At 39.6% G+C, this 26,191-nt stretch overlaps 1 non-coding gene across 1 annotated transcript; it reads right to left on the bottom strand.

Annotated features, from left to right (window-relative positions):
- Positions 1-23,608: 23,608 nt before the first annotated feature.
- Positions 23,609-23,715, bottom strand: LOC142175050 (small nucleolar RNA R71). Its single transcript, XR_012704240.1, has one exon. It is a non-coding gene; the product is annotated as a small nucleolar RNA R71 (small nucleolar RNA).
- Between the last annotated feature and the right edge of the window lie 2,476 nt (positions 23,716-26,191).

Genomic DNA, 26,191 nt, shown 5'->3' with positions numbered 1-26,191 from the left:
AGGTAATTAGAGCGATGATTTGTCTCGAATCTTATTGCATGCTGCTACCCGTCCCTTCCTATCAGTCTCGGAGGAATTTTAGAACTCTTATTCCTATAAGAAAGAGGTTCTAGGCAGACCTCAGGTTTAAAGGTAAAAATGCTAAAGCGACATACAAAACATATAAGACTGCAATTAAGGGGAAACATGTAAGAAGATAGAAGGCTCAATTATACCTCCGCAAATAGTGCACATAGACATCACGACGTATACACAGTTAAGGTCTGAATTTAAAATAATAAAGCAGAGTGTTTAAGTTGTTGAAGTAGAACCAAATCTATTACATGAATTAGATAAGAAGTCCGAACCAGGCGTGCTGGTTGTAACAGTTAATAATTAAACAAAGGCAATTCCAGTTTTATTTAAGTATTTACCTAAGGCTTGCCTGGGCGTAAGCAATATACAACAGTTATTCAGCATTATAAAAAAACGGTTTGGAGCTTATTATAATTACCTAAACATGTTGTTCTAGGTGTTCAACACATAGAATTATTGCCAGTTGATTGTAAAAACTGAGTAAAATTATTTTATTCTTTTTTATGCATTCATAGTTAACCTAAGCGTGCTTAAGCGATTATAAATGAAACCCTAAAGACATGGTATCTAATGTACCGAGATGCAGGATTATGAATATGCAGAATCCTAAGCAGGATTTCTATATGCACAAATATTACAACGTTTAAACATGATTTCCAGAATATGTAGAGATAATACGTTTGTTAGTGTTGTTTAGCCTAAAACAGGATCTCTAAGTGTGCACAGCAGTAGGAACATGATCGCAGAAAACACTAGTTATTAACACATTTAACGCAGGATTTTTCAAGTGATATGATAATGAAATGGACATGCTAAAAACAGCAAGTGTAAGTCCTAGGAAGCATGATCTCTAATGCATGAAATGAGTCCTAATCATGGTTTCTATTGCGCAAGTAGGAATATACACCTAATAATATGTTTTCTACCCTTTTGAGAACTAAAGCATGCATAGTCACCCCTTCTCTTTCCACTATCCATCCCTAGAGTTGTTTACAAATTATTACAGACCATGTGATTGAATTACATAAGACATGCAAAAAAATAAGAAGTTACAACCATAGGAAACCTGATTCTGACTTCCTCTCTGAGTTATGTAATAAACCACCTCAAATGCCAATATTGTTCCAGAACCTTTTCCATATATGGGTGTGTCAGAGTTCCCTAAGGACCTCAAAGGATCCTGGGCAGTGCTCACACCCAGATTACATAACCAAGACAGAGTGAGTGCAGTGTGAAAGTGTCAGCTCTTATGTGTCCAAGTTTAGAGGGAGCTCAAGGGTCCTAAGGCAAGGGTTAAACAAAAGGGGCAGAACCTAGTACTCTAAGAATATAGTGAAAGTGCAGAACACGTGTTAAAAGGGATTTGTTTAAAACTGGACTGACAGTCCATTTTGAAAGTAATCAGTAACAGAGGTGATTGAAAGCAGTTGTAGTAGTAAACAAAACTCAAACTCCTAAGGTGGGATCACACAAAGAATCAGTAGTCACACAAGGGGGCAAGGGATTTGGGACACACAGACATTTGACTGTAAACACATAACCCCATCAATGGTCTTAGGACTAGTTGGACATGCACAACAATAGCTGATACTGGCATAATTACAGACTAGTCAGAAAGAACATAAGCACATTGAAGGGATAGGGACTTGGGATTCATAGGATGTCAAGTACACAATAAATGACTGACAAAGTATGCCTTGAAACGCACATAGGGGAGTGCATTAATCTATAGGGGAAGGGGAGACATTATAGCATGCTGGTAATGTAATTTGACTGCAGGTTTCACAATAGAAACACAAGCAAAAGTAGACCAAGAATGGGAGAAACTAAAACAATTAAAGAAGCATGTTGTTGTTGAGGCTTTAAAAATTAAACTAGGACATACCAGTTGAGAAAGCAAAGTCCAGAAAGGTAAGGCAAGTAGGATTCCACAGTCTAGCCTTGGCTTTCAGCCGGCTAGACAAAGTAGTAGCACAAGTAGTAGTAGAGAAAGAGAGAGTTTTGAGTGTGTAAGTGTGTGCTCTGAACTCAGTTGTTCGTCTGTTTAGAGAAAAGAGAGTAGGATATTTATAGATTTGAAAAAACGAGTAGAAAATAAGGTAACAAGTATTGACTAATCATAATTATAGAAATAATATAAACTAGAATCAATTAAATACCCGGACTCCCTTTAATTAGGGATTCATAGTTCAAACGGGTACAAGTTGTATCAAATAAGGGAAATAAATGTTTGCAAGACTGATTTTGCCATAATAGGAATAGTAAATCATGATGCATGTAATAGAGACTAAGTACATAATATTTTCAAGTAAGGAAAGTATAATAACAACATATTGTACACATAAACAGGCAGATTACAAATTGATTTTGAAAAATCAGTTCAATGAATCACGGATGAGATTGAAAATCACAGGGAATCAGTACTATCCAAGGAAAGCATCACAAAAGTAAGGAAGCAATTTTCGAAAATCAGTATAGAGTTACAAGGAAAATACACAGAATCAAAGATGTAGACATAAGGGGATCATACAGAATCACCATAAATTGTGTGAGCAACCAGTAAAACAAATGGTCGGACATATAAATAACATAGTTTCGGACAAAATCAAAGAAACCTTAAGAACAAATCAAAACGAGAAACACGAGAGCATATAGATTACACATAAAGCTCAGAAGGTTCATAATAATCATGCAAACATACTATAAACAAATTCAAACTTTGAATCGAACCCAGAAGTATTAGGGTTTCTTGACAAAAAATGAATCGAGCCAAAAGGAAAGACTCAGGTACCGTTTAAACATACTAAAATCACAGTAATCAGAAAGAAATCGCTTTTTGCAAAAAAGGTTTTGAAACCCCAGTTTGAAAAAATAGAGAACTATTTGAAATCGGAGAAATATTTTTAGGTAAACAAGTGAAAACCTTAAGAATCCCATAGATCCATCACAAATCTAAAAAGATCAGAGGATTTTAGCTAGGTTTTTCAAAGAAATAAAAGAGACGAATAAAAGATCAGTTAAAACCCATGGATTCATCTAGATCAAAGACAGATCTTAAAGAAAAGTAAAATATCTCAAGGTCTAGGGTTTCAGAGAACCCAAAAGAGGATAAAAAAATTTGAAAAGTTACCGATCTAGCCGGAAAGGACATGGATCTGACTTGAACGGTCGTGGATGGACGAAAAAAGACCAGAGATAGAAGTTGAGCCAGGACTGGACCAGATCTCTCCGAGATCTGTCCATGAAATCACCTAAGAGGGCCACCAGGATACGTACGAGACAAGCACACGCCTTAAACAACCATGGGAGTCCATGGATTGGGTGGGGGTTGAAGGGGATTAGGGTGGATTTGGGTGGCGACGGCTAGGGTTTGAGTGAAGTTGCAGAGAGAGTTGGAGAGGAAGGGAATTCAAAGGAGGCAGGTTGGTGAGAATGATTTAGGTTAGGGTGGTCGTTTGGGTTAAAAAGGTAAGGGTGAACGGTGGCCGTTGATCTCTGTGATCAACGGCCCAAATAAAATGGGGTAGGTGGGGATCCGATTTTGGGTAGGGTTTAAAAGGGTTAGGGGCGGGTTTTAATTGTAATTGGGTTGGGAAATTGGGGTTTGATTTGGGTTATATTTGAAAGCCAAATGTGGCTACGAGTTAAATAGCCACTTTTTCCCTTTTAATTTATAAAAAATACCAAATATTTTTCTAAAAAATGAATTCAAAGTACTAAAATGATTTATAATACATAATTAACCATATAAAAATATAAGACTCAATTTTATGAATATAAAACACAATTAAACCTTAAAATGGCTAATATTGCAATTATGTGCAATTTAGCTTTAAAAATACTAAATGAAATTGTAAAAAATATTTAAAAATTAATTTAACCATATCTTGGCATAAATATAAAAATTCAATAGATGAATTATTAAAATAGTAAATTTTGGAAATAATTATGGGATCTTGTGGATAAAAAAAGGGGAAATAAATCAATTAAAAAACTTTAAAATTGTGGAAAAATAATAAAATCCTTGGACATGCTTATATATTCATATATATGCTATTTTGAAGGTATTTTGTGTATTAAAAAATATATAGCTTAAAAGCCCAGTCCATCCTTAAGTGCTAACATGTCAATTGCCATATCAGACTTGGGCCCAAAGAGCCCAAGCCATAAAATTCGTGCAGGCCAATCGTGAATTTTCAGTGGGCCTAGGACTAACATAGTTCAAATGAACAGGATTAGGCCGAGAAGATCGCGGGATAAGCATTTGCACGCCACAATTACTCCAACTCTCCAGAGTGTGTTTACCAAATAATAATAAAACACTACGACGTACGCTCGTTGATGCCTACTGATATTAAGCTTAACTCGAAATCAAACTTGATGACCCATCATACACTTGCAACCCCAATCATGTTTCTGAATTTGATTTTTTAACAGAATAGTGCTATACTAAAGTGAGCACTATCTATACTAAAGCGGTTGCTAGATAGCCATGAATTCAAGTAGTCCCAAAACAAACCAGCACACATTCGAACATTTTGATACTTCTATTTCTAATTAAATTATTGTCCCTAACTAGTTGCCCATTTTGACATGAATCACTTATAGCAGAACAAATCAACAGTTCAAATAACTTAATCTAGTACTAATTGTTATGGTAAAGCAAACTGACAACCTAATAGCTCAAATTTGTAAACTAACAGCATGTCAACATGAGCATAGCAGTTCAGTAGCTCTTAATTACAATCCGTGTGTATCCACTATTCACATAATACAAAAACACATAGTCAATATCGACTAGATATAATTAACTAACAATTCATCCAATTGTAAACAACAGGCAGCCTACAAATGAACACAAATCTGTAAATATTTCCATTTTTTCCAACTTCAAGGAGCTACATCAAGGCGATTCGAAAAGTGTACCTGGAATTGGAATACAAGAAGAAGAAGAGAGAAAGGTTAGCAGCAATAGTAACAATACAATACAGTAATACCACCACCAATTTGAAGTTCCAAACAGCCCCAAACAGAACCAGCTCAGCCCAGAAACATATTTATCAATCCAAAAAGAGTTCAGAAATGTTTTGAGCCAATAGGATGAATAGATTAACCCTAAACCGATTCGAATAAACCCAAATGACCTTCAAACTGACCCTAGAAACATACCATAGCAACAGAACACTCAAACTGATCAGAGAAGATCTCGACTGAAACCAAAAAACCTACTGGAAAACTAAGTAGAAAACACTACTGATTCCAGTAGCTAGCAATCAACTGATTTCTTCAGGATTAGTGAAACTCCCAAGAACTCTCTCTATTTCTATAACACTGACTCTCAAAAGAAAGCCCAGACCAGACTCAAAAGCTTGAAAAGGAACTAATTTTCTCTTTTGAAAAAAAACCCACCCTCTTCTGTCCAAATGCCTTCTCCTTTTATAACCATTACAGACCTGCCCACTCTTAACTACCCGACCCCCCATCAAACAAAAATTTGCATATTTCCACTTAAAACCCCACTAAGGAATGCTTTTCCTTATTTTCAGCCCCAATTCCCTCTTGTTCATCATTAACTTATTAATTGAAAGACATTTAATACCCCACTAACAAGACACTAACATTAAAATATTATCCTAACTATTCCATTCCCAAATCACCCCTGAAACCCCTTAATATTACTGCCCTAATACAATCTATTCATCTGCATTAAAACCTTTAACTCTAAAATATGTTCAGGCTAACAATTATCTAAGACTAATTCTGATTAACAGCTATAACCAATCCTCCTGACAACTGAATGACTAAGGTTGAATTCCAATTGAAACCAATGAACTGAATTTAAATCAAAACCAAACTAACATAACACAAAACTGAATAGAATCATTCAAACTGAAGCTGAAACTGAAACAAAATCAACATGAATGCAGGATCATTGTCAGCCTATTGACAATTCCCTGAAGCTAATTGCCTAAAGATCAGCACATACAACATTCGACTTCAAACCATTTGACAAAACTACTAATAAAACTGAATTAATCGACGATAACTAATTAACCGATTGCCTACAACAATTGACAGCAATCAATCAGAATAGATAATCAGGCAATTCAAGCGGCATTGACAAGAACATGGACTTACAATAAGTCTTAACTAATCGATGAAACTTATTCGAATTGATTACACAGCCTATAATTATACACAACAACGAGCAGAAACAAATTCGACCAAATAAAAAGGTCTGAGGGAGAAGAACAGAACAATCGACAAAAATTGAAAAATTAATATAACAATACTAAACAAATAAATAGACGTTTAAAACATCAAAATAGAATAAAAGGAAAGAAGGAAAAATACCTTAAATGGAACAGAGAACAGACGGACTTAAATTGACTCGGACTTGAACTTTTTGAGGTCAAACGGACCTTAGTCGAGTGTTCTCAACTGAGAACACTTCGACTAAGGTCAGTTAAACACCCAAATTCCCTTCAATTTCGGACAGAAACCAGTTTTGGTTTTCTAGGGTTCTTACGTTTCGATTTGGGGTTCGAGTGTTTCTAGCCAGATTCGACCCAAACCAAAGGTGGTTTGGGCACGAGGGAGGTCAGGGGGTGCCAGGGTATGAATTTGGGGTGGATTGGTTTTGGTTCGTGGTTTGCTCGAATCTTCAATTGAAGATTCGAGAAGTTGGGGGATGATTCGAAGGGAAATGAGTATGGGACTGGAACGAGGGAGTCTTGGGGAAGCTATGGTGTGAAATTTGAGGCCATTAGATGAGATAGGGTTCCGGCTTGATTTTCGATCTAATATTCGAAGCACACGGCTGGGATTCGAGGGATAAGAGTTAGGGATTCGGAATGGGGGGGTCGAGGGGAATCAATGGTGAAAAGATGGGGTCGTTTGGACCACCGGAACCGCCGTGAGGCGATTTCCGGTGGGCGGAGCACGGTGGTAAGAGACGGGGGGTCTATTTGGTCTCTGAAGCTCAGAGACGAAGAGGTGAAGGGGGGTTTGTCTTGGGGGGGCTAGGTACGAGATTGAACTTATATAGTGGGGGGGTTGGTTTGATCTTGGTCGTTCGATCAAGAGAGATCGAGAGCCCGGATTAATTCACTTAAATAAAATGGTGTCGTTTGGTCTCATTAAGAGACCGGGTTATGGGACGGGGTTGGGTTGGATTTGGGTAAGAGATGATCCTGGCCGTTAGATTGATTCAATCCAACGGCACTGATTGAAAGTGGCATAGACGACGTCGTTTGGGACGTCTGAGTGGGCTGAACAATTGGACCGGGTTAGACACAAAGTTTGGGCTGGATTTGGTCAAAATTATCATGGCCCAGTCCGATTTCTCTTCCATTTTCATTTTTGTTTTCTTTTCATTTTCTTCCTAAATTATTTTTCTAAAATTATAAATCAAGTTAAAAATACTAATTATCTTCTAATAACAATTATCACATATAATTAAATGCCAATTAATTTGGAAATCACACAATTCAACATTAAATGCTAAAAATGCGAAGTACATTATTTTTTTTATTTTCATTTTCGTAAAATAAATCACTGGTTAATTAATCCTAAATTGTAAATGCAACACATATATTTTTGTATTTTTCAGTAGTAAAAATAGAATAAACATGCACAGACAAATACAAATAAATCACAAGCAATACACAACTATTTTATTTTGAATTTTTTGTGGGAGTAGTTCTTGTAGGGCAAAAATCACGTGCTCATAGTTGCCCCTCTTTGTCCGAAAACACAAAGAGTTTTCGTGCAAAGATAAAGTGAGCGGATACGAGAAATTTTTGCCCATTGGAATACTCCGTGTGAAGCATTTTTGAAGAGATTTAACCGAACCTTTGCTTCAAAGGTTTCCTACATATCTCTGGCTAGAAGGGAATCAGGTTAATGTAGTTCAGGAAGTTTTGGTAGCTGGGACTACCATGGGACTGCATTTTTGCTGTTACTGTTGTTGCATGCTGTTACTACTGCTTTCCTACCTCCTTATTACACCATGCCAAAAGAAAACAAGAAGCTAGACTTAAACTAGGAATTACAAACTCGTATCTATCTTCGACTTGCTCTTGTAGTCTTCTTTCTGATTTCTGAAACGGGATTCATGCTGGGGGTATTTTTGTTGTAACCCTCCACATTACTAACTTCTGACTTGATCTTGAAATGTGTTCCTCTATTCTGCTGGCGGGCTCCTGACTTCAACTTGAATGTGTACTCTTTTGTTCTACAGACGGGCTCCTGACTTCTTTGGCTTAAAATTATAATAACCTCCGTTTTACAGGCGGGCTCCTGACTTCAACAACAACTTTGAAAGTAAATCATCCTCCATTCTCCAGTCGGGCTCCTGACTCCAACAACAACTTAAAAATAATTCAGCCTTCATTCTCCAGGCGGTCTCCTGACTTCTTTAACCAAAAATATAACAACCTCCGTTCTACAGGCGGGCTCCTGACTTCAACTATAATTTGAAAATATAACACCTCCGTTCTTCAGGTGGGCTCCTGACTTCACTACTTCCCAAAACATAATACCTCCATTCTTCCAGGCGGGCTCCTGACTTCGACTATTTCTAGAAAAAATATAGCACCTCCATTCTCCAGACGGGTTCCTGACTTCAACAACTTCTTAATAATATAGTACCTCTATTCTCCAGGCGGGCTCCTGATTTCGACTTCTTGTTAAAAATAGGATACCTCCATTATCCAGCTCATGACTTCAACTTCCTCAAGAATATAACACCTCCATTTTTCCAGGCAGGCTCCTGACTTCAGTAAACAACTCAAAGATAATACCTCCATTCTCCAGGTAGGCTCCTGACTTCAACCACTTCATTAAAATATAACACCTCTATTCTCCAGGCGGGCTCCTGACTTCATCAACTTAAGTTTTAACAACCTCCATTCTACAGGCGGGCTCCTGACTTCTTCAACTTAAAATATAACAACCTCCGTTCTAGAGGCGGGCTCCTGACTTCTTCAACTTAAAATATAACAACCTCCGTTCTACAGGCGGGCTCCTGACTTTGACTTGAAATTGTAACAACCTCCGTTCTACAGGCGGGCTCCTGACTTCAACTATTTCGCAAAAATATAACACCTCTGTTCTTCAGGCGGGCTCCTGACTTCTTCAACTTAAGTTTTAACAACCTCCATTCTACAGGCGGGCTCCTGACTTCTTCAACTTAAAATATAACAACTTCTATTTTTCATCTAACTTGAAATTATCTTCTTTCAGAACTGCTTCCCTTAAAAGCTGATGTTTCATTCCTATGAAAACTGCTGGGGATAACACCGGTGTTTTATTCAAAAATATGTTATTTTCCTTCTTCAAATACTACTTCCTTTAAAGCTGGCGTTTTCCTTCCATTGGAACTACTTCCCTCAAACTGGTGTTTTCACTTCTGCCGGGGATAACCCTGCTGGGGAATTATCTTCCTTCTTAAAGACTAGTTACTTTCCTCTTTTTAACAATGGTGGGGATGGCACTGATTCAAAGACCACTACCCTTAACTCGGGTTATCTTGCTTCTTCCAAGATTGCTTTCTTTAAAACTTGTATTGCCTTCTCCCGTATACTGCTGGGGATTTCACTTCCTTCAAAACTTGTGTTATCTTTCATCTTCCCCAAGTGGGAGTCTGATTTCAAGAAAATTTTCGCAATGAGAAAATTTTTTGCCCCAGTTGGATAATCTTCTTTGTGGCCATGTCTTCCCGCTGTCAATAACATTTCCTTTCCCTGCTTCAAATCAAAGAAAAATTTGTTAGTTTAAAACGTGGTGAGTGGTCGTGCCGCTCCTGCTGGGGATGGTTTTTCCCTTTTCCCTTTTCCTGCTTTGCACTTTATTACAAAACTTGCTGGGGATGATATTATTTGCTGGGGATGATATTCCTGTCGGGGATGTTTTTTCTTTTCTCTTCCTTCCCCGCTCTATGTTGTCCGACCATTGCGGAACTTGGTCGATAATCTGTCGGAGTTGTTCTTGCATCTCGCAAATTTGCTGGGGATCCTCTTGGAATTTGATCCATAACTTTTCAACTGTTGTTTTTCCTGTTTTTCTCCAACTTCCCCTGGAAATTTGGTCCTCTTGGAATCTAGACCCATTCATCATTTGGTCTTGCGACAAATTTCTTTTTGCTTTGTCGCCTTATCTTTGGCTCATCCTATCCACATTGTGTTTTTGCACTATCTTGGCAACTGGTAATAAGCTCTGAAAATTCTTTTCAAAACAAACTGCTGGGGAGATAAAGCTTTTAGACCAAGAAATGAAAAAGTGACGATTTTAAAAGATAGAAAAAGAAGAAATCTTTCTGAACAAATGCTGGGGAAAAGGAAAGTAAAGAACTTATCTGAATGATATAACCGATCCCAATGATCATGTCGTGCATTCCGGATTAATCAAACCAGTCTATTTGTATCAATCAATTTTTCGGACGGCCTCATCTTGCTGGGGATAAACAGGCACTCAACTCTTTGCCAAATGCGGATCCTTTCCGCCAATCTTGTCTTATCGCCTCATAGTGCCCTTCGAGGGGTTTTCACTAATAAAACTCTCTCATTTCTCTCAACTCCCGTCGCCTTATGGTGTCTGTGAAGGTTTTCACCGATAAGACTCTCTCGTTTATTTTCTCTCAACTTACGTCGCCTTATGGTGCCTGTGAAGATTTTCACCATAAGACTCTCATTTTATTTTCTCTTTCTTAGCTGGGGATTGGAGTGTTACCGATAAAATTCTCTCTACTGGGGATTATTTCGGCTATCAATTCATTTCCAGCTTATGATCCTCTTCTCTACTGGGGATCAGAGTGTTATTCCCGACTTCCGTTTGCATGACTTGGCACTTCTCGGATACTGATCGGGAGGTCATTTTTGGACATTAATATGGGTTTTTGTGTATGGCTAAAAGAAAAAGGGTAAAAGGTTCAAAATAATTTTGATGGGTAAAATATTACAACTCTTGAAATCAACTTTCTTTCCCAAAATTATAAACACAACTTCTGCCCCAGTTTTTCTTGCTTGGGGATTTTTTCGTTTTTTTTTGTTACACTATGACCGAGACGTGAGGCGCCTACGTATCCTTCTTTGAGGAATCAGGTCAAACGTAGTTCCCAATTCTTTTGTTTTTCTTGTGACTTTCTTTGTCTTTATTATCATTATTTTCTCTTCTCTTTTTCTTTCATTTTCATTACTAATTCCAAAAGAGGGGTATGAAAGAATAAATAAGGCTCAAAAGGGGAAGCAAAGGTTAAAGTGTTTGGATAGAAGAAAGAATTGCCTCCGTCATTTCATTCTCCGATAAATGCCAAGTACAAACAAACAACAATTACAATCAAAAGAAATCATACATAATATCTCTTAACTGCGTCAGAATTGATAGCCATGTCGATGCATTTTCCTTCGATATCTGTTAAACATAAAGTGCCATTGGATAACACTCTGGTTACAATAAGCGGCCCTTGCCAATTCGGGGTGAACTTGCCCTTTGCTTCGGCCTGATGTGGCAAGATTCGTTTCAGCACCTGTTGTCCTACTTCAAATTTCCTGGGACGCACCTTCTTATTATATGCCCTTGCCATCCTCTTTTGATACAACTGGCCATGACATACTGCTGCCAATCTCTTTTCATCAATCAAGCTCAACTGCTCCAATCGGGCTTTGACCCATTCATCGTCATCAATCCCAGCCTCAGCGATAATCCGAAGGGATGGAATTTCTACTTCTGCCGGTATTACTGCTTCAGTTTTGTATACCAACAAATAAGGAGTTGCACCTACTGAAGTACGGACAGTAGTGCGATATCCCAACAATGCAAATGGCAACTTTTCGTGCCATTGCCTGGACCCTTCTACCATCTTCCTCAATATCTTCTTTATGTTCTTGTTGGCTTCCTCAACTGCGCCATTCACCTTGGGACGATACGGGGTGGAATTACGGTGTGTAATCTTGAACTATTGACATACTACTTTCATCAAACTGCTGTTAAGATTAGCGCCATTGTCCGTGATGATCACTTTGGGGATCCCAAATCTACAGATGATATGGGAATTAACAAAATCCACCACTGCTTTCTTGGTTACCGACTTGAAAGTTTTAGCCTCAACCCACTTGGTGAAATAATCGATGGTGACCAGAATGAACTTATGACCGTTGGAAGCTGCCGACTCAATCGGTCCAATGACATTCATGCCCCATGCAACAAATGGCCATGGTGCTGACATTGTATGCAATTCTATTGGCGGAGAATGAATCAAATCTTTGTGTATCTGACACTGTTGGCATTTTCTCACAAAATTGATACAATCACGCTCCATAGTGAGCCAATAATACCCTGCTCGAAGAATCTTCTTCGCCAATACATATCCGCTCATATGTGGCCCACAAACTCCCGCATGTACCTCTATCATCACTGTCGTGGCTTGACCAGTATCTATACATCTCAGCAATCCCAAATCTGGTGTTTTTTTGTATAACACTCCTCCACTGAAGAAAAATCCATTTGTCAATCGCCGAATGGCTCTCCTTTGATCTTCGGTGGCCTACTCTGTGTATATCCCCATCCTGAGGTATTCCTTGACATCATAAAACCATGGCTCGCCATCTATTTCTTCCTGTATCATGTTGCAATAAGCATGCTGATCACGAACCTGGATATGCAACGGGTCAACATGAATTTTGTCTGGGTGGTGCAACATCGATGCTAAAGTGGCCAAAGCATCGGCAACCTCATTGTGAACTCTTGTAATGTGTCTGAACTCCACTGATCGAAATCGCTTGCTCAGATCGTGCAAACATTGTCGATATGGTATAAGGTTCAAATACCGTGTTTCCCATTCACCCTGAATGTGATGCACCAGGAGGTCCGAGTCTCCCAAGACCAAGATATCCTGAACATCCATGTCTGCAGCTAACCGTAAGCCCAAAATGCATGCCTCATATTCAGCCATGTTATTGGTACAATAGAAACGTAGTTGTGCCGTAACAGGATAATGATGTCCTGTTTCAGAAATAAGTACCACTCCTATTCCAACTCCTTTCGCATTTGCGGCTCCACCAAAGAAGAGCTTCCAACCTGGTTCCTCAGATAATTCCAACTCATCTAAATGCATCACTTCTTCATCAGGAAAATACGTCCTCAATGGCTCGTATTCTTCATCAATAGGATTCTCAGCCAAGTGATTGGCCAATGCTTAGGCTTTCATGGTCGTCCTCATCACATAGACGATGTCGAACTCCGTGAGTAATATTTGTCATTTCGCTAACCTCCCTGTGGGCATAGGCTTCTGGAAAATATACTTTAGTGGATCCAAGCATGAAATGAGATAAGTAGTATATGATGACAGATAATGTTTAAACTTCTGTGCCACCCAAGTTAGAGCGCAACACGTCTTCTCAAGTTGAGTGTACTTAACCTCATAAACCGTAAACTTCTTACTGAGATAATAGATGGCTTGCTCCTTCCTTCCTGTGATATCATGTTACCCCAGTACGCAACCAAATAAATTCTCCAGTACCGTTAGATAAAGAATCAACGGTCTTCCTGGTTCAAGTGGGACCAACACAGGTGGGTTTGATAGATACCCCTTGATTTGGTCGAAGGCTTCCTGACATTATGCCGTCCATTCTACCGCAGCATCTTTCTTCAGTAGCCGAAAAATGGGTTCACAAGTCGCCGTGAGTTGAGCGATGAACCTGCTGATATAATTCAACCTTCCCAACAGACTCATTACTTCTGTTTTGTTCTTCGGCGGTGGCAATTCCTGGATGGATTTGATTTTTGACGGGTCCAACTCAATGCCTCGCCGACTGATGATGAATCCCAACAGCTTTCCAGATGGAACACCAAATGCACATTTGGACAGGTTGAGCTTAATGTCGTACCTTCGAAGTCTTTGGAAAAACTTCCTTAGGTCTACCACGTGGTCTTCCTGACGCTTAGATTTTATGATCACATCATCTACGTATACCTCAATCTCTTTGTGTATCATGTCATGAAACACCATAGTCATTGCTCTCATGTACGTTGACCCAGCGTTTTTCAAGCCAAAAGGCATTACCCGGTAGCAATAAGTCCCCCACGGCGTAATGAATGTCGTCTTTTCCGCATCTTTTTCATCCATCAGAATTTGATGATACCCAGCATAGCAATCTACAAAAGACCCGATCTCACATCCGTCACAATTATCAATCAAGATATGGATGTTGGGTAATGAAAAGTTGTCCTTGGGGCTTGCCCTATTCAAATTGCGGTAATCGACACACACTCTGATCTTCCCATCTTTCTTCGGCACTGGCACCACATTAGCCAACCAATCAAGATATCGAGTGACCCAAATAACCTTTGCCTGCAGCTGCTTGGTTACTTCTTCTTTAATCTTCACACTCATATCTGTCTTGAACTTCCTCAATTTCTGCTTGACGGGAGGGCACGTCGGGTCAGTGGGCAATTTGTGAACCACTAGATCGGTGCTTAAGTCCGGCATTTCATCGTACAACCATGCAAAAACATCTTTGAATTCAATGAGTGCTTTGATTAGTTCCTTCCTGATGTTCGGCTCAATGTGGATGCTTATTTTGGTTTCCCTGACATCGTCTGCATCCCCTAAATTGACAGCTTCAGTGTCGTTCAAATTGGGCTTGGGTTTCTCTTCGAACTGGCTTAATTCTCTGTTTATCTCTTCAAAGGCTTCATCCTCATCGTATTCTGATTCATCATCATAATCGACCTCTTGTACAATTAGTTCGAAATCAGATTGATTTTTTAGACTAGGTTGAAGATCCGTTGTGCATGCCATGTCATTAGAACCAGTATAAAGAGAACTATTCAGAAAGAGAAAAGAAGAAAACAGAATTAAAACAAAATAAAGAGAGAAAACTTTCGCTTTATTAAAATGCGGGATAACAGAGTTTCACGCTTTTGTCGAATACAAAAATAAAACAAAACTGGATTACAACTCTGGAATAATCCAGAAAACAAGAAAGAAAATCCAGTGCCTACTACCAAGACTCCCTCCGGGTAGGAAGAGGAGTAGTTGTCCAATTGTTGATATTGGCCCTAGGCCCCACAAACTGTATATCTGCCCTACTGGAACCTTCTCCAACTTCTATCACGCTGACGTTGGCGAACAGCCTTTCAAAACCATGATTCAAATCTCCATCTGTCCCAATCAGAGGTCCGAGAATTTTGGGGACTGACAACCTTCTGATACCTGCTCTGACAAAGGATCTGAAAAGACGTGGAACTGGCTTGGGAAGAACCCAAACTTTCTTCTTCAACTTTCGGGCCCGCCTTACATCTATTGCCGTAGGCTTGAATCCTAGCCCAAAAGTGTCCAGTTTCTTGGGCAAAGAAACTGGCTAGACCATACCTTGCAGATCAACCCCCAAACCTTTTCCTGGTACAAACCCACTATTTAGCATTTCTGAGGCTACCATGAAGGTCACAACTGCGATCCTGGGAAGTGGAAGGTCCTTGCCTTCAGAAATTTTATCCACTGAAACCGCATCGAAAACCTGGTACACCCATGAACCTTTGTCGTCATCAATTTCTATGAATGGCACAACGGCATCACTCACAATGCCTGTACCGTCATCCCTGTGCACCACTATCTCCTACCTGTCCATTCAAATTTCACCATCTGGTGCAATGTAGAAGGCACTGCTTTGGCAGTATGGATCCAAGGTCGCCCCAATAGAAGATTGTATGATACTGCCACGTCTATCACTTGGAATTCCATGGTGAATTCCACTGGACCAATGGTCAATCCCAGTATGATATCACCCACCGTGTCGGTACCACCTCCATCAAAACCTCGGACGCAAACATTGTTCCTGTGAATCCGGTCATGATCAACTTTCAGCTTGTTCAGAGTAGTCAAAGTACAGATGTTGGCGGTTGATCCATTATCAATCAATACTCGGGTGACCACCGAGTCTTCGCATTTCACGGTCAAGTATAGGGCTTTGTTGTGTTCTGTACCCTCTGCTGGCAATTCATCATCAGAAAACGTCACTCGGTTTACCTCTAAGATTTTGTGCAATATCCTCTCCAAGTGATTTACAGAGATTTTATCCGGAACATGGGCCTCGTTCAGGATTTTCATCAGTGCCTGGCAATGATCGTTGGAATGGATCAACAGTGATAATAACGAAATCTACGTTGGGGTCTTTCTTAACTGCTCCACAGTGGAGTAGTCTTGTGCCTTCACTTTCTTCAAAAACTCCTCAGCCTCTTCCTCCTTCACTGGCTTCTTTACCACCGCTGGGTTGGACCTTCTTAACTCTACAGGAGCAAAACACCTTCCCGAACGAGTTAAGCCCTAGGCCTCACATACTTCTTCCACAACCTCCTTCCCTTTGTACATTACCATCTCTTTACTGTAGCTCCATGGCACGGTTTTCTCGCTGGTTATCGGCATCTGCATTACTGGCCTGATGACAACTGGCCCAATGCATGCTGGCTTGCTTGGTACCCCTCGCACCGTTACTTTGACCGGCTCTGGATTCTTTGTAACAATAGGCGAACTCTTCCCCATTACCACTACTGGCTTGACGTCTACCTTTTCCAACTGTACCACCTCTTCTCCACCTGTCGACTTTTCTTTTGGACTGGCACGGATCATCATCACCGTCTGTGAGGGTTTCTTTATCTCCCCTCCTCCGTGCACAAGCTTGATCATGTGGGTTTCGTGGTGTGCTGGAAACGGGTTCTGATTGATGTTGGGTGCCTCCGGTGTCTGAACCTCGATCTTGTTGGTGTCAATAAGATCTTGCACTGCACATTTCAACTTCCAGCACTTCTCGGTATCATGTCTGGGAGCCCCCGAACAATACTCACAGCTTACCGAGTGGTCCATATTTTTGGGGAAGGGGATTCGGCAATCTTGGCTCAACAGGACTCAACAAACCTAATGGCCTTAATTTGTGGAACAAAGCAGTATAGGTTTCTCCCAACTCAGTGAATGTTCTTTGTCTCTGCACCCTTTCATTTCTGAAAACTTGATTCCCCCGGAAACCTGGCCTTGCGGGATTCCTGTAGGCCCTTGGTGGTGGATATATGTTTTGTGGAGGTGAATATGTATTCTGTGGAGGTAGATAGGTATTTTGGGGAGCCAGCGCACGCCATTGTGGGCGAGCCGGAGGCTGGGTATATGTCTGGGCTTGATGGACAGGAGAAATGTGGTTCTTGTGGTGGGTAGTAGGGCTGTGGGGGGTAATTTGGAGTGTGTGGGTAATTTGGGTGATGGGGTCTGGCCTGGTAGCAGGGAAAAGGACCTCTCGATCTGGACCAATTACCTGCCTCTATTGTTGCGACCTCTTCTCTTTTCTTCTTCCCGAGCGCACCTCCTGTGCCACTCTGAATGGCCTGAGTTGTTGCTTTGATTGCCGAATAGCTCAGGATTTTGTTGGACTTAAGTCCCTCTTCAATCATACCACCCATTTTCACCACTTCGTTGAAAGATTTGCCAAGTGACCAAAGTAAGTTGGCTCTAGAGTCTGCAGAAAGTAGTCCACCATTTCCCCCTGTAAATGCAACACATATATTTTTGTATTTTTCAGTAGTAAAAATAGAATAAACATGCACAGACAAATACAAATAAATCACAAGCAATACACAACTATTTTATTTTGAATTTTTTGTGGGAGTAGTTCTTGTAGGGAAAAAATCACGTGCTCGCACCAAGTCAGTTTCGTAATAGAAGAGAAATAAAGACATTAAAATAAAGGCAATAAAGAAGCAGTAAAGTCACAAGTAACATGAAATGGTAAAAGCTTAAAAGAAAGATCCTCAGCAGAATCGCCATGTTGTCGCGCCCCCTTTTTCTAAAAGCGAAATCGGGTTTATGACATTTGGGAGGACAACTCGTTCCCTTTTTTGGAATTGGGTTTTTGGATTTGAAGAGTCGCCAACTAATAGTTAAAGTGCATTAGGACACTAAAGAAGGGTTTGAGTTGGAAAACCAGAGTTTGGGTAAGGGCTAGAAATTATCTCGAGGGGAAGGTGTTAGGCACCCCTCAAGATCCACTAGTGTGGTTCCCGGCCATGCTACAATTGTGACTTAAGTACAAACAATAAATAAATAGAAGTCTCAAGTAGAGGGGGGTTTCACATAATATTGCAAGCAAGTTGAGAGTTTGACGAAAGTAAAGAAAGCAGAAATTTTAAAGAAATAGTTTGAGAATAAAATAAACAAATAAAGGAAAGGGGGTCCTAGGTTTACAAATAATATGGATCACATCAATGCAATACTCGGTAATCACTCCTCAGAAGAGGGGTTACACGTGGTATTAGCGCACCGGTCATCATATCCATATCTACCCTTCCCACACCGTTAAGGTATTAAGGCGCAGAATAGTATCGTTTCTTATTGCATGCTATTACCCGTCCCAACCCTATCAGTTTCGGAGGCATTTGAGACTACTAATCCTAAAGGGGAGAGAGTTGGGGCTTTTCAGAGTTTTAAAAGGATAAAAAGTCTAGGCGACAAACAAAACACATAAGCAATTAGGGGAAAACAAATAGCAGTTAAGGCTCAAACAAGCCTCCTCACTCAAAGGAGAAAATATATAGCATGACTTCAAATACTGGTTACGGTCTGAATTAAAGCGTAAGGACAGGCTGATTTATCACAATATTTCTCAGATGAGGAGTCCGAATTAGCCTTGTCTGGTTGTAGTTTATCAAAACTGACACAGTTAATTAATCACCTAATGGTTTTCCTAGGCGAGACCTATAGGCATGACATCTAACAATACTAATTTTAAAGAAATGATTACTGGTTTTATAAACAAGAGTTCTGCAGATTGTAAACGATATTACTACTGATTTTAAACTCAGAGATGGAATAGCGAAACTGATTTAATTGATTACTCCTATAGGCATGATTTCTAAGCGTTATTGGTTTTTAAACGATTGCGAAATGGCAAGAGTCATATAGGCATGATATCTGGAATGAAGTTGATTATTATTAAACCAATGATTGTTTGCCTAATGACATGTATATGCATAAGTGCAGTAAACCTATGATCACGATTTCTATATGCAGAAACTTAGATACAGGATTTCTATATACAGAAATGCAGAAACCTAGATACGGGATTTCTCTATGCAGAAATGCAGAAACCTAGATACATGATTTCTATATGCAGAAATGCAGAAACCTAGATACAGGATTTCTATATGCAGAAATGCAGAACTTATAGGCATAATTTCTAAGATGCAGAAATTTATAAGTAACTTATAGGCATGTTGTTTATGTGAATGCAGGAATCAGAAAATCCTATAGGCAAGTTATCTACCTTTTTGCATACATTCATCCCATCCTTTTCTGCTAGCAATCTCAATAGTTATTACAAATTATTACAGACCCGAATGACTCAAAAAAAAGAAAAAGGGAAAAAATTACATCAGAAGTTCGAGCTACAACCGAACAGCCTAATTCAGACTCAAAGTCCAACAATATGAGATAAACTAACTTCCAAGATAGGATTTCCAAAAGCCTTTCTCATACTTGGAATGTGTCAAAGTTTCCAAGAGTCTCAAAGGGGCTCCAGGCAGTACTTACACCCCAAACACATTGCAGAATTAAGATCATAGTGCAGTGTGGAAGGGACAGCCCTCAGATGTCCAAGTTCAGTGGGAACTCAAGGTCCCAAAGCAAGGCTCATAAGAGGGGGGCAGAACTAAAGAGTCTAAGAGTAAGTGTAAGTGCATAGGGGTGGATCAGGGAAAGCCATGGCGGGCTGGTGGTCATGCCCAGCAATTGGGAATGCTGGCACACCCCTGACCAGCCTGTTAGCCAAATCTTAGGAGTTAGGATCAATTGTGGATCAGATTATGACCTGGGTAGTAATTTGGACACTGCCAGGCCAAGAACCTTAACTCAAACACATAGAAAGAAATAGGGGGTAGAGATTCACAATAGAAACAGATGCAAAGAAAAGACATACGTAGTTTAATCACTGAACAACAATAGTAAAGCAGACAGGAATGCTGAAGCTATGAAGTAAACATATAAGGGTGAGGCAGAAAATTAAACAAGAACATACCAGTTTCAGGGAAAATAAGTAAAAATAGTAGTCTCGAAAGAGCCAAGTTGTAAGCAAAGCAGTTCCAAAAGATCTCAAGCAAAGCAAAGTATTGAAAGAAGTATTGAATTCAAAGCGGTATTGTAAGTATTGGATTGAAATTATAAAGATTGGTAGTGTGAAGGTGTCGTGTATTGAACTCGAAGTGTCTTAAAAGTGCAGAAGGGTAGTCCCTTTTATAGTGCAGAGAAACAAGTAAGAAAGACAAGGAATTATCATTGAAATCAATCTTCCTTTGGTTAAGGGATTCTGATTCCAACGGGTAAAAGCCAGTTAAGGAAATAAATTTTAATTAAAACCTTTCAAAGTAGCACAAAAGAGGTAAATACATAGAAGTTATTTAAGGAAAACAATCAATGGTATACGTTTTGTGACAAATATGGCAAGGGAATCAATCAAACAGCCATGAAACCAAAATTACAGGTTCAATTTGAATGAACCAAGTCAAGAAAGGTAAAGGAGGTTCAATCGAAGAAAAATCAGTGACAATTCGTCAGCCTTATTAAAAGAATTTCAGAATCAATCAATCAGTTGGTAAAAACCTTTTGAAAGAGGAATTTCACATATATAAAGCATACCAATCAAACGAAAGGAATCGTCAGGTTACTCAGAAAAAGAGTCTAACATTGAAAGCCTTAGAATCACAAACAAAAGGGAATCGAGTTCAGTTAGAGACTCATAGTGAGTTAGAAAGCCTAGGGTCCCAAAGTGGAACCCTAATATCACTTGCCAAAGAAACCCCCAAATCCTAGGGTTTCGAATTGAGTCAGACATAGAGGTGAGAGAGCAGGTCATTGAAAGAGGCTCAGAAGTCTCTTCCAAAGACTTTATGAGAAAGAAAACATACATGATAGAAAGAACTGATTCAAGGTCATGAGAACATGTTTGAGAAAACTCGGAGTTTAAACAAGTTCAGAAGAAAGAGATGATACGAGCTTAAACAAAAGCAGGTGAAATATGCTTAGCAAGAACACAAACAGAGCTAAATAAAGTGAAAAAAATCAAAGAACTCAACCATAAACACGTATAGCAAAGAATAAGGATTAACAACATGGATTAACATGTGAGTACAGGAATAACAACAAAAGTAGAAGAATCTTGCATAATAGAAAGGAAACAAGAGAGCAAACTCAAGTATAGTAGAAAAGAAAGCATACAAGCATAACATAGGTAAACACGCATGAAGAAAGAACAGAAAGAATCGGAAAGATATTTGAAGAAATTTTTTTAGAAACCCTAAAATTGAAATTGAGCGATTTTGAAAAAGAAATTTAGACATATCACAGATCTAAGAAAAATAGGCGATTACAGAACCTCAGATGGCTTAGAGTTGCAGAGAAAACCGTAGAAATGAGAAAGGTCTTGAGGAAAGTCAGACATTAGTCGAAAAGACTCATATTGCTTGAACATGTCGGGGTAATGGCCGGAGAAGCCATAGATTTACAAATCTGAGAAGGATCTGAAGAGAGACATTGAAGTCGGGCTTCAAAACCTTGAATAGTTTAGGTCTGATGCTGAGAAAGGATGAGTACAGCCCATCCATGGCCGGAGACGCCAAGGATTCAGGTGGAAACATAGTGAGATAAGGTGGGAGACGATTAGGGTTTCGGAGAGGCTTGAGAGACGAAGGGGTTCAAAGGCGACGTCTCAGGTGAAATGAATTAGGTCAAGGGGGTTTGGGAATCAAAAAAGGAAAGGGTGAATTACGGTCGTTGATCAAAATGATCAACGGCCTGGATCAAAGGGGAGTCGGGTGGGGTTTTCTTAATTGGGTCAGGGGTCGGGTAATTTGGGGATTGGGATGGTTTAATTTGGGGGCGGAATTGGGTTAAATTAAGGGCCAAAATTGAAAGGTGAAGGGGCTATAATTGAAATAGAAATGGGCTTAAGTGTTAAATAGCCTATTTTCCCTTTTTATTTTATAAAAATAGTAATAATAATTTTAAAAGGTAAATTAAAAACATTGAGCCAACAAATACTATATAAATATTAATTTAAAAATACTGAAAATAATTTATAATTATAAAATGCTACTAATCATGAAATAGGCTATAATCGCAATTACATACAATTTAGCTTAAAAATACCAAATAGATTTGTTTTAAAAAAAATACAAAAATCACATTAATTATATTTTGGTGTAAATATGAGAATAAAATAAGTTATTCACCAAAATGATAATCTTGGGAATAATTATTGGATTTTGTACTGCTAAAAATAGACAATAAATTGATTTTAAAAATCTTAAAATTAGAAAACAAAATACCAAAACTCTTGGGCATGCTTATATATGTATGTACATGCTATTTTAAAAGTATAAAAAATACATAGGGAAAAATTGGGTATCAACAGAGAGTGTGTCTAGTAAATTGTCTGATTACTCGGGAGAGATTTACGGTAATAAGAGTGCTCATGATTGATAGAGATGATTAGGAAAATCTATGTGAAACATAACCGGAAGGGATTCCATCAATAGGGGAAATCATAACCTTAGATCCTTCTCTTGATTGTTTACAACTTAATCATAGTTAGTCTTTAGTTGCTTATTTTCAGTCAGTCTTAGTTAGTAGAAACATCCTCAATTGTTATTCACAACGTTTGAAAAATTAATTAAGTAGAATTTTGTAAGTCTAACGAGAGTAATTGATAGGTTAATTCTTTGTGGGTTCGACTCTGGGCAAAATACTTAGATTATATTTGCAATGTCCGTGTGTCCTTTTTATAAGGCATAGTTGGGTGTGATCAAATTTTGGCACTATTGCCAGGGAATTAACAGTGTTATCAATTACAATTGAAAGAAATACAAAAATTCTTAGTGTAGTCAGTTTTCTCTATACCCAATCTATACATTGAAATTTTAACATTTGTTGACTTGGTTGTACAGGTGCATGCCTAGAACCTCATCGAGAACTGGTGAAGTATTTGAAGCATTATCAGATCCCGAGAAAGTTTTCATGGACTTGAATTGGGCCAACCGGAAAAACAAACAACAACAAACAACTGAACAATTCGAACCAGACATGGGGGATCACATAGTAGACCCAGCTGCGCCGGTAACGCCTCTTGTGCCAATGGCGGCTCTATATGACTGGGCATAACCCACAGCAGAGAACTTGGCCACAGCGATTTTAGTCCCGCAGATACAGGCTGAATCATTTCAAATCACGAACAACATGTTGCACTTGTTGCAAAACAAGGGACTATTTTCGGGGTCACAAGTAGAAGATCCTCAACAGCACATGAAGAATTTCCTGTCAATCTGCAAAACTCAAAGGCAGCCTAACGTAACTCAGGAAGCAATTAAACTGTTATTGTTTCCATTCTCAGTGACAGGAGCTGCCCAGACCTGGTTAAACTCACTCCCCATCAATTCCATAACAACTTGAGAGGAGTTAGTCAAGCAATTCGTGAACAAGTTCTACCCACCCAACAAGAATGTTCAACAAATTGATGAAATTTTGAGTTTCAAACAGAAACCAATGGAGACACTGCATGAAACATGGGAACGATTCAAAGGGATGTTGGTTATATGTCCGCACCATGGTATTCCAGATTTGATGTTGGGACAGCAGTTTTACATGGGATTGTTAGATAGCGTGAAGGGTAATGTTGATGCTTCAGCAGGTGGAGCATTTTTTAGCAAAACATAGAGAGAAGGCCAGAGTCCGCTTGACAAGATAGCACAGAATTCGGGGTCGACAACCAGGAATGCACCTATCACTCTAGTGGTTCACTCAGTGCCCTTAGATCCATCCAATACTCTTGCTGAAAACATGGCCACGTTAATGACACAGATGAGTATACTCACCAAAAAGGTGGAAGAGTCAGGGCAGAAGCAGCAGGTACACATTGTAGATACTACCAATGGGGCTTAGTCAACTAATTGGTAACCAGTGGCATGCAGAAAGCGATCATCATCACTACCCTGAGGACATGAATTATATGACTAATTATGGAGGCCAGAGACAGGGTGGTCAAAATTGGGGCCAACAAAATCAGTCGTACAGGCCAGTCCAGCCACAGCTCAACAATGGAAACATGGGAGGTATGAGACCTCACAATAATATGGCGCCTTATCCAAGGCCACAGGGATATAAGAATCAAAATCAGCAGCAGGGGTATCATCCTCATCGGCAACAGCATGGTGGACGGCAGGAAGATGGGTTTGCTAGACTCGAGGCAATGATGTAGTAGGTTATTGGGTCAAATGCAAAAATCAGTGAAAGAGTAGATGCACATGATTCAACCATTAAAAATATTGAAGTGCAGATGGGCCAGATTTCGATGTCTTTGAATAATTATCCTCATGGTACATTACCTGCAGACACTCAAATAAATCCAAAAGACCAAGGCCCGAAGTAGCTGATAGCAGTGAGTCTACGTAATGGCAGAGACTTAGACTTGGAGCAAGAGAGGGATCGAGAAAGCAGACAGGCTAAGACACTTGTACCAGTGCCCATTAAGCTGTATGAGTCAACGAAATTGATCGAGGTGACAGTACAACCTGCCTAGAAAGAACATAACACACAGATTGAGGCTGAGAGAGAAGCTGAGATAGCCCAAGAACAGGTAGTTGAGGTGGTAGCTGACAAAGAAAATACCCAAATCATTGGGAAGAAGACCCCCCCCCCCACCCACCATTCTCTCAGAGGCTGGCTAAGTACTAAAAAGAGGAACAATACAAGAAATTCTTGGAGATGCTGAAACAAATCCAGGAAAATATTCCATTGATTGATGTTTTGAAGGAGATGCCTGGTTATGCAAAAATGATAAAGGACTTGATGTCCCAAAAATTCGATTTCCAAGACTTAGCTACGGTGACTCTTACACAGACTTGCAGTGCAGTGGTGACTAGACTAATTGCTGAGAAGTTGTCTGACCCAGGGAGTTTCACAATTCCCTACACTATTGGTAACTTTGCTTTCGCCAAAGCACTTTGTGATTTGGGGGCTAGCATAAATCTTATGCCCCTGGCAATCTACAAGAGGTTGGGGATTGGAAGAGCTAGACCCATTTCGATGTTGTTGCAGCTGGCTGACAGGACTGTAAAAAGACCCTCTGGTATCATGGATGACGTGTTGATTTAGGTAGGGAAATTTGTGTTCCCTGCAAATTTTATGATTCTAGATTGCAAGGTGGATGAAGAGATTCCCATAATTTTGGGAAGGCCATTCTTGGCCACTAGGAGAGCTCTCATTGATTGTGAGACTAGGGAGCTCAAGATTAGGTTGAACGATGAAGAGATAACATTCAATGTGTAGAAATCTATGAGGCGACCAAGTGAATTCGCCAATTGCTCTCTTATTGATGCCATGGATGTAATCGTAGAAACTGATGATCAGAGGCTGACTATTGAGGATCCTTTTGTTGTATGTCTAGTGAATTTAGATGAGGTGAATGGAGAAGAACTAGCAGAATGGGTGTTGGCTTTAGAGGGCAGAGGGTTCTGGGATAGAACTCTTGAATTTGAGCCTTTGCACTTAGAAAATAGAGAAACTCCTCCAGCCAAGCCATCCATTGAAGAACCACCAAAGCTGGAATTGAAGCCACTGCCCACCCATCTCAGGTATGAGTTACTTGGACCTAACTCCACATTACCTGTTATTATCTCATCTGGTTTGTTAGATGTGCAGGCACAACAACTCTTGCAGGTACTCAAGGAGTGCAAGACTGCCATTAGGTGGACCATGGCAGACATTAAAGGGATCAACCTCGCCTACTGTATGCATAAAATTCTGCTAGAAGAGGGACACAAAGCTTCCAGGGAACACCAAAGAAGGCTGAACCCCAACATGAAGGAAGTGGTGAAGAAAGAAGTGATAAAGTGGTTAGATGCGAGAATCATTTTCCAAATCTCTGACAGCAGCTGGGTTAGCCCGGTGTAATGTGTGTCTAAGAAGGGTGGCATGACAGTGGTCAAGAACGATAACAATGAGCTGATCTCTACAAGAATCGTCACGGGCTGGAGAATTTGCATGGACTACAGAAAGTTAAATCTAGCCACCCGGAAAGACCACTTCCCA

This window comes from Nicotiana tabacum, chromosome 20 (genome assembly GCF_000715075.1).
Source record: "Nicotiana tabacum cultivar K326 chromosome 20, ASM71507v2, whole genome shotgun sequence".
Classification (NCBI taxonomy): Eukaryota; Viridiplantae; Streptophyta; class Magnoliopsida; order Solanales; family Solanaceae; genus Nicotiana; species Nicotiana tabacum.
This window is presented reverse-complemented; position numbering and strand designations above follow the sequence as displayed.